The sequence below is a fragment of the Nuphar pumila genome, chromosome 9 (genome assembly GCF_984573655.1).
Source record: "Nuphar pumila chromosome 9, dmNupPumi1.hap1.1, whole genome shotgun sequence".
Classification (NCBI taxonomy): Eukaryota; Viridiplantae; Streptophyta; class Magnoliopsida; order Nymphaeales; family Nymphaeaceae; genus Nuphar; species Nuphar pumila.
Window position 1 is genome coordinate 9,673,123 of NC_143257.1, and position 14,900 is coordinate 9,688,022.

The 14,900-nt window shown below is 39.1% G+C and overlaps 1 pseudogene across 1 annotated transcript in view; it reads right to left on the bottom strand.

The window, feature by feature from the left end:
• Positions 1–8,671: 8,671 nt before the first annotated feature.
• Positions 8,672–14,900, bottom strand: part of LOC149828399 (uncharacterized) — a 32,754-nt pseudogene continuing 26,525 nt past the window's right edge. Inside the window, exons 3-4 of the transcript XR_016434026.1 lie at positions 9,205–9,414; positions 8,672–8,910 (exon numbers count right to left, since the gene is read on the bottom strand). The product of XR_016434026.1 is annotated as an uncharacterized LOC149828399 (transcript). The remainder of the gene's footprint in view (positions 8,911–9,204; positions 9,415–14,900) is intronic.

The following is a 14,900-nucleotide window of genomic DNA, read 5'->3' on the forward strand; positions in this document are numbered from 1 at the left end:
CACACTTTCTTCTACAATCGATAGTGGCATGATGGTCCGACAACCAGTCCATGCCCAGAACAACATCTAGATCTTTGAAGTCGAGTTGCAACAAGTTCACAGGTAACTTGCAATTTCCGGATACACAGTATCCACAATAGTGGTTGCTCCTATAGGTGTCTTTATTAAATAAGAAACACTCAATCGAGAAGGTGTCACTGACAACCGCTTTCTAAAAGTTGAAGTAGTAAAACTATATATAGCTATAGAGTTAAACAATCCATATGTGATATTGAATTAACCACGTAATAGGCTTATTATTTGATTCATTTAGACTGGTATAAAATTCTATCATATGTTAGCGATTACGCCACTTAGTTACTCAAAATATTTTATTTTATTTTATTATTCATCCAAGCACACATAAATAAAATATTACTAAAAAGAACACAGAGCAGAATAATGGATAATCGAACTAGACTAAATAAAGCTAAGCATCCCTAAATTCATCGTCATGTTACTCTTTGATTACTCAACAGCTTGGTTCTCTCTTTAAACCAATTCGCGTCTGCTAAGGGTGGGTCATAGAAGGAGCATTCAAGTTATATAGGAGTAAAGTATGATCAATCGTGAGATCGTCAGGCATAAAAATGATACCCATATTACATAAGAGTAAAGTGAGAGGTTGGGTAGGTGAGGCAAGATTAACAGTGAGATCTTCATCTTTGCCTCTCTCTCACAAATTTTTAGATGTTGCTCATCCCTAACCTAGTCTTGGGATATTTTTATTTGCTTATACAGCAAGTCATATTGTGTCTATGACCTGAATTATTCATCTCCTAGTTTCTTCAACAATAAACTCCTCGATCAAATTTACAATTCCTCAATTGGTTGCACTCATGGCAGTCACCTAAATGGCTCGGAACATATGTTGTGCCCTTGCACTAGTCATACAAAACCCTCCCTGAAACGCAATGTTTGCGCTAAGGGATGCTCTCCTTGAGCCGCCATCCGATTTCCCCCCATCCTCCCACGTGCCGACCTTGCTCTTTGATAGTTGCATTATCGATTCCTCCTTCCGTAAGGTGGACGATGTGGCCCCTGGGTAGTATAGGGATAGTTCTGATGATAAACATCTCGGTCTCCGAGAATGATGTAGATCGGAGAAGGCTGTGGCGTTAACTCTCTAACCACTTGAGTCATGCTTGTGATGACTCTAGTAACCATCGCCATTGTGGCGAAGAATTCATCTCTTCCTACCACGGGAGGCTAAGATGGGTCTTGAGCCCGTGGGACTTCGTTGTTCCCTTGTTCGTTAGTCATTCCTAGTTACACAATAATTTAATCACTAACGTGCATTATACAAGCAGAGACTTACATCTTGTCATTGAGTCTTATTACGAATGATGAACAGTTTTTCTGTGTAAACCTGGCTTTGATACCACTTTGTAACACCCCAATCTGGGACCTCAGAAGTCCGAGTTCGGTTGGTATTATCTCCCAGAGGGAAGAGTGCAAAGCTTACACAGAGAAAACGTGGCTAAAAAAAAAACTTTTTATTTTATTTCCATAATCAACTTTTTCCTTACAATTGTTCAGCATCCATAATAAAATAAAACAAATACATCTTATTCAATGACAAGGAAAGTAAAAGATATCAATGCTCTCCTAAAGAAGAACAAGTTGCTCACAAGTGAATGATCTAATGCCTGAAACCTACAGTTGTAATTAAACAAAAATGGGGGTGAGTCTACAACCCAGTAAGAAATAATCATAAGTAAATAAACAACAATTTACAACTGTAGTGGGCTCTAAGCCCCTAGTCTTATTTTAATTCTCGATACACCACACATGTTTGTATATTTTAATTTCCCCCATTATCATTCTCAAATACTCTCTTTCACACAACTATTTCTATGTTGGCTATACTGGTAATAGTCATCTATGGGCGTAGCAACCCTGTAGAACACCCCAATTCTACATGTTGGCCAAACAATGAACCATACACTCTCAGTGGTCCCCAGACCACCAGGCACTGCAGTGAACCACCACGGGGACCCCACCGGTAACTAGCCGGGAGGTCAAGCCCTCAATCTCGGCATGGTTCATGCTACATCCTAAACATGATGGTTATCAATCATCCATGATCCTCTAGAGTCCCCAAACCAGTGTGAGTGAAATCCTAAGTCATAACTAAGTTCACACATTGAACAATATTCTCACATTCAAAGTTCACTCGTTCTCTCACGAGTGGTGTCATGACTAATCACAACAATCTCATTCTTAATCTCATGGTGACATTAGGACTCACACCTCTCTCACTTAGCATGCAATGATGTAGTGTTTGTACATCGTTAAATCACCGACGGCCCACTCTCCATGGTGGCTGCACTCTGGCCGCGAACCAGGTAGCCCTTGCCACAGGTCGCCACTTCCGGGATTTAAGGGGTCATGCATGCTGATCTCAAAGTATTTATTCACACGTGAATAGATTAAATGAGACTCTAAACTAAACAAGATCTCATCACAATGCATGATATTTAGCAATCATATAAACATGCAATCACAATTCAAATTTTTTTTCATCATGCATGACATATCAAAACTAACTTGCATATCACATCAACATGTATATAAATCAACTCTAAATGTCAAGCATGAAATTTATGCATGTCATGGTCTCTCAAAACTATCATGCTAATCAATAACAACATTTCGATAACAACCAACGTAAAAATGTTTATTGACATCTAAGATTACTTATAATATCCCTTACCTCAAGTGCTGACACTGTGCTCTCTCCGAAATCGAGCCTCACAAAGCTCTAACACTAGGATCTGGTCATTAAGGTAATATACTTTAATCAGTTCACAAACTTTTTACTAAAATTACCAAAATACCCCGCCCGAATCTTATTAAAGAAACCACGGTGGAGTTCATAGACGAGTGGATTCCTCTTTTCAATACAAATCCAACGCACCAAACCTCACTCGATTCCGAGTTCGGAGTGCGAAGATATGTCCATTTTACTGAAATAGATCTCACGGATCTAAATGGATCTCTTGGTACATTTCGGATTTCGGGCCAAATCGAGACTTTCTTATGATCCAATTCTGATATGTATCCAAATCCTGTCTGTTTGGATTCAGATCCATTTCATAACTGGATCTGAAACTGTTTGACTGGATCCAGAAAGTCTGACTGGATCCAGAATATTCTAACTGGATCCAGAACAGGATCCATGATCTCTTACTGGATCCAGGACAAATTGATTGGATCTGGGCCTGCTGGACTGGATCCTAGACAGTCTGATTGGATCCAGATCTGCCTGATTGAGTCCAGATCCGAGACTGATCTAGTTAGATCTGGACTCGGTTAATCTGGATCTGATACAGGTCCAGATTGAACTGGATCTGAACTGAAAATCCAGATCTAGACCCGAACCAGCATAACCAACTCAGTTGCCTTGAACCGGTTCAACCCGAACCGGTTTGGCTTGAACCGGTTCGACCTGAACCGGTTCGGCCTGAACTGGTTCGACCTGAACCGGTTCGACTTGAACCGGTTTGGCTTGAACCGGTTCGATCTGAACTGGTTCACCCAATTCTCACGACCCGGTTCGGTCTGGGTGCGACCCGGACCGACCCGGTTCGGTCTGGGTCGCACCCAGGCCGAACCAACCCCCCTCTGATTTTTTTTTTATTGCTCGGTCTGGGCGCGACCCACACCAGTGGGCTCGGTCTGGGTCGCACCCAGACCGACCCGGTTCGTTCCGGGTGCCCGGACCGAACCAGTCCCCATTAAAAGAGCGGAAGGGGTTGTGCCTCTTCCGATTCCAGGTGCAGGGGTCGGCCCCTGCCGACCCCCTCTCTCTCCCATCAGGCCTGGGCCGACCTCCGGGGCCGGCCATCGGTGTCGGCCGGCCATCGGGGCTGACCATCGGAGTCGGCCGGTCATCGAGGCCGGCCGACCCCCCTCTACCTCTCTCCCTCTGTCGATTTTTTTTTTTTTCATTTCCAAAAATCCGCCGGCAGCCATGGCTATCGGCCCTCTTAGCTCAACACAGGAAAGGAGAACGAAGAAGAAGTTGGAGAAGGGGAGGAAGGCACTCACCTTGTCGTCGTTGCCGCAGTCGCCGCCGCCGGTAAGCCTTCTCTCTCTCCCTCTCTCTCTCTCTCTGTTTGGGGTGCTGAAGGAGACCCTGCGTGGGGGTTTTTATAACCCTCACGCAGGGTGAGGGGGTGAGGATAAACCTCGCCCCCCTCCTGCGGATTTCGGGGGTGAGGTTTATCCTCACCCCTTCTCGAACCCTCGAAACAGTTTTTCCCCAACTGGGAAACTGTTTTGATAATTTTTTTTTTTGCTTATCCCCTCCGACGACTTTGCTGGAGGGGGGTTTTACAATGCCTGTCGAGGTGAAAGTGAATTTATTAATCCAGTGAACATTGAATTTATGTTGACTTGGTGGCGACTGACTTTAGTCAATAACTGCATCGGAAAGGTTAAAAAGTTATGGGCTTTGGAAGCTTTAAGAATTATAATTTACCATCTCTCTCTCTCTCTCTCTCTCTCTCTATATATATATATATATATATATATATATATATATATATATATATATATATATATATATATATATGGCAGGTTGAATTATAGCTCTGAGGTCTATCTACATTTGTTCTTGTTTTGAAAATTTCAAGAAAAAACCCAACAATATTTTGTGTGAAGATCTATCTACATTTGTTCTTATCTAGTTAAATTTTAGTATTCAGGAGGTTCGCAAGATATTGATTTGAAGGCACGCAAATATCATGCAAATAATCTTCTTAGTTAGATGTCTTTTGAAGATTCGCAAGATATTGATGCAAAGGTCAGGAGATCTGCACGAATTAAATATGGGCAAAATGATCTTAAATAAGTCTGAAATCTGTGATTTAGGATTTGTAGAGAATTTTGACATATTTCTTGGTATTTAAGAAAACACACCAAATTTTGAGGATAGTACCATCATTTTCTGTTATTGTTTCCCCCTTGGTTGAAACCTGGTTCCTTTGAGTTGAATCTAGAGTTTTCTTAAAAAAAAAAAAAATCAAGAGTTATTTCCTTTCCTCTTGTTTTGCCCCCGATATCCATAGAATGCAGCTTGATTGTGTGATTCGTTCACATTAACAGAGTTCCTTGTCTCATCACTTTGAAGTAAAGGAACTATATCCTCATATAAAGGAACGGGAGGTTTGAACATACTCGTTAAAAACAATTCATATTCTTGTCCCAAACCTTGTGAAAGCCAGAAAGCTTTGGCTCTATCATCGATAGGTTTTCCAATAGTGGCCAAGTCGTCACACACACTTTTGAACATTCTAGTGTACTCATTTAAACCATCAGAACCTTTTTTGAAGGCTGACAGCTGCTAAATCAAACAAAACTCCCTCTCTTGGGAATCTTGAGTAAAGAAATCAATAAGAAACGACTAATTTCTTTAAAAGATTCTAAACCAACCATTAGCCTAAGAACCGATTCTGACAAAATAGCAGTTATCCAACCTTTTAGCAGTAGGTCAGATTTTCTTCAGATTGAATAGGCTGGATTTTGGACATGTTTATTCACAGCATCAGTGTTGTTCGAATCATCAATAAACATGCTCGGCATGGCTATCTCACTAGTAAGAAAGCCTTGCATATCCTGGCTTTTCAACAAAGCCCAGTACATCAAAAATGTTCTGGATATGTGTACAGAGTGAGGAAGTGTTACTCGACGCATAGGATGCCATGGATAGCGAATGAAGAAGATGGCACCGAACACCCATAACACTAACGACCATAATCAAGAGAAAGAACAGTGACAACATTTTCATTGTTGATGCTCTGATACTATAAAGAAAAGTACAGCTTTGCAATATGGAAAATCAGGAAAAGGAATATACAGTTATATAACCGGGTTGGGTTCAAGAAATGAACCTACATCCATGACTATAAGGAACGCAGTTCATTCTGTGCTTCATTCAACAGTAGGCAAGAGTATTTATACATGTAGCTAGAGAAGAGGATGAAGATCCTCAATACATGGGGAAACCAAAAGATGAGGTTGGTCAATAAAGTCGTTCTCGGCATAAGGAGAAAGAGAACTTTGTGGTTCTCACAGGTGACGAGCTGCTACTGTTCTTGTCATCCAAATATGAAGACTTTCCTTCGTTTCCTCTTCTCACTATTGATGATTAGCTGCTGACCTTGGTATCTGACCCATGATATTTAATATAGAGGAGCCACGGCTGCAACTTCTCGGCACCTATTCGCAGATGACAATAATAAATGCAGGCACTTGTTTGGCAGTTTCCAAGAAAAAAGAGAGTTATTTGGAATTTAGAAATGTGAGGCCCATATTTTGAATTAGGGGAAAGAGGTTGGCCCTAAATGGAATTTTCCCTAAGAAATAATGTGGAAAAGCCTCAATAAACTTGGTAATTAGGGATTGATAGAGATGTTTTGAGTTTATCCGAATGGCAACATTGTATATTTTCATGCCAAACATTCAATCTCCTTTAGCTTGGGATATCAATCATTGGTTTTCCTATTGAAGACAGCAAACTTTTTTGGCCCCTTTAATTAGCGGATTATTAAGGAAGTAGATTATCAATTGGGAAAAGCAGATTATCTTGAGGTCCCCCCCTGTCCACTGGGGAGTACACCCAGCTTCAACCATGAAGACATCAATCTTGCAGAAAGAACCAGAACACACTCGAGTTTCTACTCCCATGGTGGGATCTACAATTGGGCCTCTCTGTAAATCAATTGTTTCCCATATTTGCATTTTTGGAACAGTGATTTCAGGCAACGAGCATTTTCATTATTTCTCTCTGAAAGTGATACTGGGTAACTCAATGATTCCCAAGTTTGCAGCTCATGCTTTTCCTTCGTGGAACTTAAGATCATTCTGATTTTGTCAACAATATTATGGCAAGATTGGAAGAGCAATAAGCAATGTGTCAAATAGGAAATTGCACAGGAGGTTTAAGCAACAAGATGAGACCGAGACAAAACCAGAACGGGAAAAGTGGCAGAAGAGATCTAGAATGGATGTCAACAAAACTGAAGAAAGGCTTAACAAGATAGGTGAATCGTATAAAACAGTAGCCAGATCAACGCGCCAATCACAAAAGGAACTGTGGTTTCTCTTAGAAGAAGACCAAAAAGCAGAAAAATGGGTTTGTATCTGACCAACACCAGAAAAATGAGGAATTATCAGTAGTGTGTAGTCGGTGATGTTAAAGAGTGTCGTGTAAGTGATGACTACACAAGTTTTAAGAATTTAGCAATTGAAGGGAAGCCCAGTCAAGCATGTCGTAACAAGACTTTAGCTACAATCATAGTGACAAATAATATCATGAGAAATTGCCTGAAAGTTTAAAACGGCAATTTCTCGCACGATTTTCAAAATGTCACGAGATTTATGGAAAAACATGAATACCCTGATTTAAACGCAATATTTACGTTTTAAACGGCTATTTATCATGAAAAAACCATGTATTTTTATTTTTAAATAATTTTTATTAATATTTTCTTATAAAATTTATTTTTTATATTTTTAATTTATTTTTATTGCCAAGATTTTGCCAAAAAACTGTGAAATTTATGAAAAAAATTCAATTTCTTGCGAGTTTTTGAAAAACCAGATTTTGCCGAAAAAAAACGTTTGTCACTATGGCTACAATTTCTATAGGTGAAGATGCAGATTAGGAACAAAAGGTAAATTTTCAACATCTGGTGAAAAGTTTCAATCAAGGCTCCAAAGAGTGGAATGTACACTGTGTCATATTACATACCCATTGGTTATATATCTAACGAGCATGACCTTGCAAAAAATGGTGATTGGTCCTTGGTGTTAACTAGCTGTTTCAATCTAAGGTTTTATTGGAACGTGTTTTCTCTTGTTTGTTGCCAGAATACGTCCTATGTTTAAGATAAGAATGTATTGTATACAGACCATAAAAAAAAGGAATGTATTGTATACAATTGATACTATTGCAAAAGAGAAAAAACTAACCGGCCTTATATGAGCACGTGGGTATTGATGAATTTTTCCATTTGATTTTTCTCATTTCTTAAGGAAAGGCATTCTGCTTTTCAAAGAAAATCAATTCGCATATTTACTATTTCAAGGGAATTAAATAGTCGTGTACCAATCTTTGAACATGATTACAGAAAGTTTCTTGTGGAAGAGTGGTTGCTACTAACATAAGAAATATGCACCTATAACTCATTGCTTGGTCCATGTTTACTACTCAACCTGTTGTTGAAGAGCATTCGGATCCGCTGAATGTGAAGATTGTTAAGCTTATGAAGCACTGGAGTCTGTCATAACAGAAGTATTTGAGAGCACAAGGGAGGATGGTAGAACTAGATATCCATGAATCTCTTATTCACATTTTGACACCTCTCTCTCTCTCTCTCTCTCTCTCTCTCTCTCTCTATATATATATATATATATATATATATATATATATATATATATATATATATATATATATATATATATATATATATATATATATATTCACACACAGGATCCGAGATCCTAAGATTTCAGATCACCTTGAACCTAAGATCTGTGGCAATCAACCATGAACTTTTACCCGTCTGTTAGGATGGGCCATTGAGCATCAATGGCAACAGATGAAAGGAGACATAATGCTTGAAATCACCCAAGGATCCATGGGTTCATTATATATCCAAAGTAGAAACATTGAACAGTTTAATTTTATAGACGAAGGAAGAAGATACTACCAACAAATTTCACGATATCTGTACAGAATTAAGTGAATACAACATCCGAACGCAAGACATACTTGACACTTTTCTTTACAATGCGAGCTTCATGCAACATGCATCTCTCTCCATGGAGATGAAGTAAAGCCATCCCTTCAACTGGAGCAACCTATAAACCATAAGAGCGATTAGACAAGATCTCTGTCGTAACAGCGAAGAATGATGTCAGAAATTTGATGAAGTCACATGACTAGTTCAGAGCTACGTCACATGGATATGGCTGTAGTTTCAGGGATATGACCTTTTTTATAAAGTTTCCTTGGGAGTATATAAGGGGATATGAAACAGCAGAAAAAATGAAACAACCGTGTGGGGATGATTCCAAATAAATGGGTAATTAAGGAACCGGTAAATATTATCTAGAAGGAAGTACCACAATATCTAATTGAATAACAAAGCTCACCTCAGCCACTATGTGTTTTCGAGAATCATAAAATACAGTCTCGCCCCCTACTAGATTCTGAAGAGAATTCTGATTGTTATTTGTAGTGTTGTTTGTTGCAGTCCCTATGTTGCCACTCAAGTATATCAGCAGTGTGTATTGAGTTGTGTGGCCCCCTTCAAGGTCAACGCTTTATCAATATGTCGTCCAAATCGCTGACCAACCTTGTATCTAAGGGAAAAAAAAAGAAAACGATAACAAAAAGGATGGCATCTTGACAAGTGAAAAAAACCTGGGTCAATAGAATTGCTGGAACATGCATTTAGCAGAAATATCGCTACTGAAAGCATTTAGCCATAATAATCATGTGGATTAACTGTGAAAGCAACAATTGGTAAACAACATAAATGTTGAAAAGGATAACTAGTCCAGATAAAGTTTCACCTATAAGAAAATGATAGCAAGGAAAATAAGGCACTCAGTCTAATGTAGTTTGGTCAATAGACCTATGTCAACGATTATTAATTGCTGCCTTCTCTCTCACACAGAGCCACTGCTCCATTATGGTAAAAATATATACAAGGGCTCTTTACAAAGCAATACTATTGTGGCAATATTTACAGAATAATCAATTTCTTGTAATCACGCATTTGTTTTCAATCCTCCAAAAACTTCTTCCTTGGGATGAGATTCACGCTAGGCAGGTTTTTTTGTTTGTTGAGATATATTGTTATCATCCTCTCCATTTGATATAAAAGGTAAGCTCTCGTTTGATAGTCTTGCTTCTTTTACCACAAGTAAATCACCTTGAATGTGAGCTGGATCTGATCCAAATGTGGATCTCAATCTTCTAACACGCCCTCTCAAGCTCAACTTTCCTGATCCAATGTTGAGCACGCCACACAAGAGATTGAATCGATGTGATACAAGAGGTTTTGTCAAGATGTCAGATATCTAACTTTTGGATCAGATACACTTGATGTGAAGCTCCCTTTTAGCTAACTTATCTCTGACACAGTAGAGATCCATTTCGATATACATGCAGTGGTTGGGACATACAGGATGATCTGAAAGATAAAACACCCCTACATTATCATTCCATATTATTGGAGTTTGATTCAGTGATAGCCCCAATTCTTGAAAGAGAAATTTCATACACTAAGTTTTGCTATAGCATAAGCCAATGTTCTATATTTTGACTTTGTACTGAAATGGCACACAGTAGCTTGTTTTCTGGAACTCCAAGATATTAAGTTTGGTATCAAATATATTGCATAATTGTCTGTTGATTTACAACCATCTGCATATCTTGGCAGTCAGCATCAGTAAATGCTGAAAGACAAGTTGATGGCCTTAAATAAAGACTGTAAGAGAAATTATGCTTCAAACATTGCAAAATTCTGACTGATAGGAGCATGCATATATTGACAAACTCTGTAAAATGCAAATACAATGTCCAACCTAGTTATTGTTGCAATGAAGCATGCGGAATTACAAGAAAGTACAAAACAATTCCAAGAGTGGACAATTACAAAGGCACAATAGGAACAAAAGTGCACAAGTAAAAGTCCACAATGGGACAATACAAAGTGCCTAAAGGGCAACACCAACAAGTAAAAGAATAAGATTTTATTAATTACATGCTTGAAAAGCCTTGAAAGAAATAGAGGGAACCCTCCCCTATTTATATAAACTTAAAGGGGAAGTCATTGGGAGCTCCCTTCGTAGAGTCGTTGGGGAGCTACCAAGGTTCATATTTATGACTGTATGGCATGGAAATACAATAAAAAAAATAAGAAAAACAAAAAAACAAAAATATAGTTGTTTCTAATAAACAACTATAATTACATATGAAACGATAAAAATGCCCCCTATCGAGCAAACTAATACAAAACATATATATAGAGACATATATATTTTAACACTCGAGAAAATGACCGAAAGTTTGCTAAGGATTTACCGAGGAACAGGAAGAGCTTTGGTGAAGAAATGTGCCAATCGGTACTCCGATGTGACATACAAAAGCGTAATATATTCATCATGTACATAGTGACAATCCATCTCAATATGTTTAGTTCACTCATGGAAGGTATGGTTGCTGGCAATATAGATTGCACTCTTATTGTAGCAGCACATCTTCAAAGGTGTTGAGAAGATTATTCTCATATCACTGAGAAGACTTTTAAGCCACACAAGCTCCATTGTTGTTGTAGTCATTGAACAATATTCAACTTTAGTTGAGGATAATATTTGTTGTTGCTTTTTCATGTCCATGAAATCATAGTCACCTAAAAATACACAAAAGCCGGCAATTAAGACTATCATTGAGATTTTCACCTCAATCAACATCAATATAAGCATGTAAATCAAATGAAGAAGATGAAGATAGAAAAACCCCTTTGGTTATAGTATTCTTGATGTATCTAACAATTCTCAAGACAGCAATTATGTGCACAGTATTAAGTTTCGTATGAAGGGTTCAGCTTATGCACAGGAAAGTAGAGAGAGAGAGAGAGAGAGATGCACAATCGGCTGGGGCGGCACACACAATTGGGCTCGACCTCCAAACCCTAGGATATATAAAATAAGCAGGTATACAATGATCCTTGTAATATCAGTGATATTACAAGGATGCCATTAATGAAGCCAATTTGACATGTGTTTCATTTAACATGTCATGTGTATGGATCTGGATCCAGATCCATACGCAGTGTATATTTTAACACCCTCCCTCAAGTTGTACGTGATTTTGGAGCATGTACAACTTGCTCTTCAATAGCCAAAATTGACGTCCTGTTAACCCCTTGGTAAACAGGTCTGCCACTTGATCTTCTGTTCGAACATGACGTAGTTCTATCTCCTTCATCTCGACTTTTTGCCGTATAAAATGTTGATCAATCTCAATGTGCTTCGTTCTGCTATGCTGAATAGGATTACATGCAATGTTGATTGCGCTTTGATTGTCACATAGAAGAAATGATCGAATAATTGTCTCCCCAAGATCACTCAATAAGTGTCTAAGCCATGTGACTTCTGTCGTCCCTGCAGCCATCGATCTGTATTCAGCCTCTGTACTCGATCGTGCCACTGCCTTTTGTTTTCTGCTGCTCCAGGACACTAAATTGTGTCCAATATATACACAATATCCAGAGACAGATCGTCGCTCATCTGGATCCCCTGCCCAATCTGCGTCTGTATAAGTGATGAGTTCATGTCCTCTATGCAGATTATCGTTCTTGCGATAAACAAGTCTGTCTCCTATAGTTCCTTTTAAATAGCGTAGAATGCGCTTCACAGCTTCCATATGACCCTCCGTTGGAGCATGCATAAACTGGGATACCTGATTCACAGCATAAACTATATCAGGTCTGGTAAAGGTCAAGTACTGTAACATCCCCACGAGACTTCTATACGTTGTAGGGTTGACACAAGGATGACCATCTTCAGAGCTCAGCCTTTGATGTAATACACTAGGAGTACTGACTGGTTTGCAATTCGTCATTCCGGCTCTTTCCAGAAGGTCAAGAGTGTATTTTTGTTGCATGAGTGTCAATGTGTCTTGTTGTCTGTCAACTTCCACACCAAGAAAGTACCTCAACTCCCCTAAATCTTTCATCTTGAAAATTTTCATTAAAAACTGCTTCACGTCTTGCACATGATTATCTGAACTCCCAGTGATCACAATGTCATCAACATATATAAGAAGAAGTATAACAATGTCTGCCTTTTGATAAATAAAGAGTGAGTGATCCAGAGAGCATCTTCTAAAACCATAACTCTGAATTTGCATAGAGAAACTTTCAAACCAGGAACGGGATGCCTGTTTCAACCCATACAGAGATTTCCTTAGTTTGCACACCCAGGCAGTAGGATCCTTCTCGGCATAACCAGGAGGTTGTTCCATATACACTTCTTCCTTTAAAGTTCCATGCAAAAATGCATTTTTAACATCCATCTGACTAAGGCTCCAACCTCGATCGACTGCTAGGGATATGATGACACGAATAGTACCCATTTTGACTACGGGACTAAAAGTTTCATCGTAATCTTCACCATATTGTTGTGTGAATCCTCGAGCAACAAGTCGTGCCTTATATCTGTCAATACTTCCTTCAGGCTTATACTTTGTTTTATAAACCCATTTTGAGCCAACTACATTCTTTCCTTCTGGCCGAGGGACTATTTCCCAAGTCTGACAGTCATGAAGAGCTTCCATTTCTTCATTCATAGCTTCAGTCCAATGACGGGATTGAAGAGCTTGATTAAAACAAGTGGGTTCAGCCTGTTTTGTGAGCTGAGACATAAACAACTGGAAATCAAGGGAGAAGGTCTCATAACTCACCCATCGTTGAATAGGATGCTTAATGCGTGACGGCCTTTGAGCTGGATCAGTGGCGATGCTGCCCACATTCCTCGACTCTGTATTTTTGTCCCGTCTAGTGTATATCTGTCCAGAGAAATGTTCTACTAGGGGTGGCTCAACTGGAGATAATTCAACATGCATCTGTGGGTCATGTAACTTCCTACTCAAGCCGAAGGAAGGACAATTTGTCTAACATGTTTCTCTTGTATTAGCAAAAAGATTTGCACTCATCCATGGATCATATACTTCTAATTCTCGAGATGGCAACGCTGCAGAGTCATTGACCTCAAAATTTCGTTCGTCAAAGACAACATTTCTGGAGGTCCTAATACGTTTTGTAGTAGGGTCATAGCATCGATAACCTTTGTATTCATCTGCATACCCAACAAATCTGCACTTGACAGCCTTGTCCTGAAACTTATTTCGCAGAGATGAATCAATATGTACATAACATACACAACCAAAAACACGCAGCTCATCATAAGTGGGATGTTGCCCAAATAAAGTATAATAGGGAGATTTTCGATCCAAAAGTGCCATAGGAAGACGATTTATGATATGAACGGATGTGTGAAAAACTTCTGTCCAGAGACTAACGGGCACATTGCTATCATGTAACATGCTCATCGCGCTCTCGATAATATGCTTGTGTTTCCTTTCTGCAACCCCATTTTGTTGAGGAGTATGAGGGCAAGAAACATGTCGACTTATTCCTTTATCCCGAAGAAAGGCAATAAATCCGTTCGATGAATACTCTCCTCCACCATCACATTGTAAATGCACAATATCACAAGCAAACTTTGTTTTGACCATCGAATGGAATTCCCGAAATATTTGGAAAACTTCATGCTTGTGTTTTAAGAAATATATCCAAGTATAACGGGAATAAGAATCAATAAAGATAACATAGTAACGACTGTCAGAAAGAGAAGGAATAGGTGCGGGCCCCCAAACATCGGAACAAATAATCTCAAATGGCTTTGAAGCTCTTTTATTTATAATATGAAAAGGAAGAACATGGCTTTTGCATAGTTCGCATGAAGAACATTTATTATTATTATCAAAAAATGAACATAAACTAGACTCTGGAAGGAGACCATCAGATACAAGATTTTCAACGAAACCCCGACTACAATGTCCCAAACGACTATGCCAAATATCTGGCTTATTACAATGAGATGAATTAAAAACTTCCAATGAAGAGGAAAACAAAGACTCTGAAGGCGAAGACACTGAAGAATGCTTGGACGACTTTAACTGGAGGACTGGGACTGAAGGCGAAGGCGAAGACACTGAAGGAATCTCCTTGAAGACGTACATGTTTCCTTGTCGCTCCCCCTTAGCGAACGTCTCC